The 3399-nt window shown below is 36.5% G+C and overlaps 1 long non-coding RNA gene across 1 annotated transcript; it reads right to left on the bottom strand.

Annotated features, from left to right (window-relative positions):
• Positions 1 to 352: 352 nt before the first annotated feature.
• Positions 353 to 3091, bottom strand: LOC115576189 (uncharacterized). Its single transcript, XR_003982788.1, has 3 exons — positions 2432 to 3091; positions 1133 to 1294; positions 353 to 685 (listed from the first exon to the last, which is right to left on the bottom strand). It is a non-coding gene; the product is annotated as an uncharacterized LOC115576189 (long non-coding RNA).
• Positions 3092 to 3399: the final 308 nt, after the last annotated feature.

Raw genomic sequence — 3399 nt, 5'->3', positions numbered from 1 at the left:
TAGAATCATGTATTAACATACTATACTAGCCTACACTGTTAGAAATTTTCCTGTAAAAAACAGTAAAGAACTGGCAGCTGGGTTGCCATTATGTTTCTGTAAAATTAACATATTTTTACTGTTACTCAATTTACAGTTTTGTTCTGTAAATGAAAAATACAGTGTGAACTGATATTTGAAATTACTTTCACTTTATTGTACAATTAAATGACTATTTAGTTTGTATTATGTATACATTTTAATAATCTATTTAAAAAATACGATTGCACACAGTTAAAGGCACTTTTGTTAAGAAAAACATGTTACATGTCACTGATTTTAGGTTTCATAAAATCTCTGTTTGAACCTGGCCACAAGCACAGAAGGCAAACCATTATAAAATGAACCTACTGATTTTTCAATCCTGTGATTACAATGGAAGAGAAAAAGCAGCTTCTTATTGCACTTTACTTTTTATTTGAATGTAAAGATGACATGTAAAAACTTCATATGCTGAACAAATTGCATGTTAAAAAAAAGTATAATGAACATCACTATACAGTTCATGTTACACAACTGTAGTTACTGTTATTAGTGTGGAAGTCCAAGAACATCGGCAGGAGAGTTACGGCTCACTCGAAGACACCAGGTTTCTCAATCCAGCCTATAGGTAGCCGTGTGTGTGTGTCTGTGTGTGTGTGTGTGCCTGTGTGTGTGTGTGTGTGAGAGAGAGAGAAAGCGAGACTTATATTAGCATTAGTATATTTGCAACTTCTTGCATACAAAATTAACATTTCTACCCCTCATTCCCCCCTATCCTAATAAAAAAATGTCCCAAGCCATGAACTAACACCTCAGCCAACCATAACATTCCAACCTGAAACATTCAAATAGTTCAAATAGTTTCAGAAACAGAACACAATAACACATAAAGAATGACAGAACAAATACAAGGTGTAAGATAGAGATGTCATGAGTAAAAGAATGACTGAGAGAATAGAAAATATCAGAGAGAGAGAAGAAAAGAGGGGTTCAGACAGGGAGAGAGATGAAGGAAGAAAGTGGGTAACAATGAGAGGGAGAGAGAATTAGAAGATTGAGACAAATTGGTGTTTTGACAAATAGATTAACGGGATTGAGTAGCTAATCTCACCATCTCAAATGAAGTCCCACTCAAAATCCATTAGTCTCTTTAGCAGAGTGGACACATGTGGGTTGACTACTCTCTTTGGTTGTGACTTTGCCCGTTTTCTTGGATACGACTTTGCCTCGCCCATTCTTGCTGCCTCTCTCGGGGTTTATTCCAATGAAACGTCTGAAAAATGATAGTGTTTCTTCAGTGTGTAAAATCAAGTTGTTGAACTCAATCTGATAAATAACACAATACAAGGCAGAAAATCTATAGATGTAGGATTGAAAACACAAGAAAAATTCAGGTTCTACTTAAAGTATCTAACCTCTGGATCAGGGGCGTCAATTGGGTATGGTATGGCAGCTGCCACACCTTGGCTCCAGGGGAAAATGTAAATGTTCGTTTTTTTAAAATACATTTATGGAATTACAAATTCATTACAAATGAAAATCAGAACGACACAATCGATTTCTCTAGATATTATCTTTCCCAACACTTGTATCCCCCCTCCATATCTTGAAATGTGGTATCTCCCAGCCCCCCCTGACGAGATGACGGAGGTCAGAGCTGGGTCATTGTTGTTTTCGTTTTTTGTTTTTTTTGTTTGTTTTTTGCCAAGCTAATTAACTAAAATGAAAAGGAAGCAGAGAACTTTAGAATCTTTTTTTATCAAAAAATAAATAAATAAAAAAGGCAGGTGATGGGTCCAATGTTGCCCCAGCAGCACACACCTTATGTTAATGGCTGTTGAGCCTGTTGTCATAAAATCACTGGACCCAGATGAACTTGTCAATGACTCGGCGTTATCCACTGATGGATTAATTATGAAAGTTCATAAGGTAAGATACATTACCCGAACATCTTATTAATCTGTTTAAAAAAATATGATTTATTTTTCTCTTTTCTTTTCCCTCCCTCTCCTCTTTGCATTTGGACTTTAACAGTTTTAAGTTGACCTGGTATGTTCACGTGATATTGTTGCAATTACATAGTGAATGAAGTGAACAGAGTGAGTGAAATTGTGTTTGTCAGAAAGGCTATTACTGTTCTCTTACCCTGCCGCTTGCTATCCATGGTGCTAAAAACGGATGGGTAACGGCGCATTTGACTGAATTGATTGATTGACGTGCGTAGTTAAGTGTTTGTGTCCATAGTTATGTTAGCGGGATGTGAGTGAGGCTGCATTTGAAAAAGTTCAAATTTTCCTAAACACACAGATAAGCTACATAGCAGACTTGTCACTTTTGTTATGATTATTTGCTGGGCATGTATATTGATTGATACTGTAGTTAATTCATGTGACTGGTAACCTTGCCATACCTAGCTTTGGCTGAATTGACGCCACTGCTCTGGATGAACTCGAGGGTGCATGCTGCCTCTTCTTGGTACTGAAGATTAAAGGTGTAGAACGTGGAAAACAAGGCAGCAAGCCCCGTCAAGAACGTGGGCTGAATCCCCTCACACGGGATGTGTCCCTCAAGGCTGACCATCCAGCGCTGATTTCCTGCCATGTCACCTGACATTTAGAATTTAATCCATCATGAATATTCTGCCCATCTGTATCTTAATCTTAAAGCAATAACAGCACAGTGACATGGAGAGATGTTAAGTTTTGTTTTCTTGTTACAGAGTAGTTATTGTGCATCTTGTTGGATTTGTAGCAAAAAGAACAGTTGTGGTTTTTGATGTTCATACAACCATGGTACAGTTGGAGGTGCTTTTGATGACAATCCTGCCTTGATCACAGAGTCAGCAATAAGTGTAACACCATATGAAGATCCCATTTGCACAGATATTTCCAGTTGCACTCACCAATTTAGTAAGCAATATTGTCTTGGGATGGTACCTTTAATAGAACATTTTGTTGCTTGCATATCCAGTGGTGTAAACATACCAAGTAGTATCAGATGACAAATTCACTGACAAAATGCAGGTGTCAACAAATGTTAACTTTGTAGAAATTAAAATGTGCTCCTTGTGTTGTTTGATGTAATCATCAATGCAAACAAAACTAATCAAATCAAATCAAATCAAACGATAATATAATATGTAATATAAAACAATCGAATAAAGTTGCTACTCACCAAATAATTAGTAAGATGGAGATGGATCAGGTATGGCAGGTAACTAGCTTTACATGTGCAGCTCAGGCAATGCTTTTCCCAGAATGCCAAAAATAATGCATGATACTGTTATCTAAGACATTTTAATGGTAAAGTGCTGTATTATAGGAATACATTAGAGTTCCGTTAAAAAAAACAGTAAATGAACTGTAATTTCACTGATTT

Source organism: Sparus aurata, chromosome 23, assembly GCF_900880675.1.
Source record: "Sparus aurata chromosome 23, fSpaAur1.1, whole genome shotgun sequence".
Classification (NCBI taxonomy): domain Eukaryota; kingdom Metazoa; phylum Chordata; class Actinopteri; order Spariformes; family Sparidae; genus Sparus; species Sparus aurata.
The sequence above is the reverse complement of the archived record's forward strand: the minus strand, read 5'-3'. Positions and strand labels throughout refer to the sequence as shown.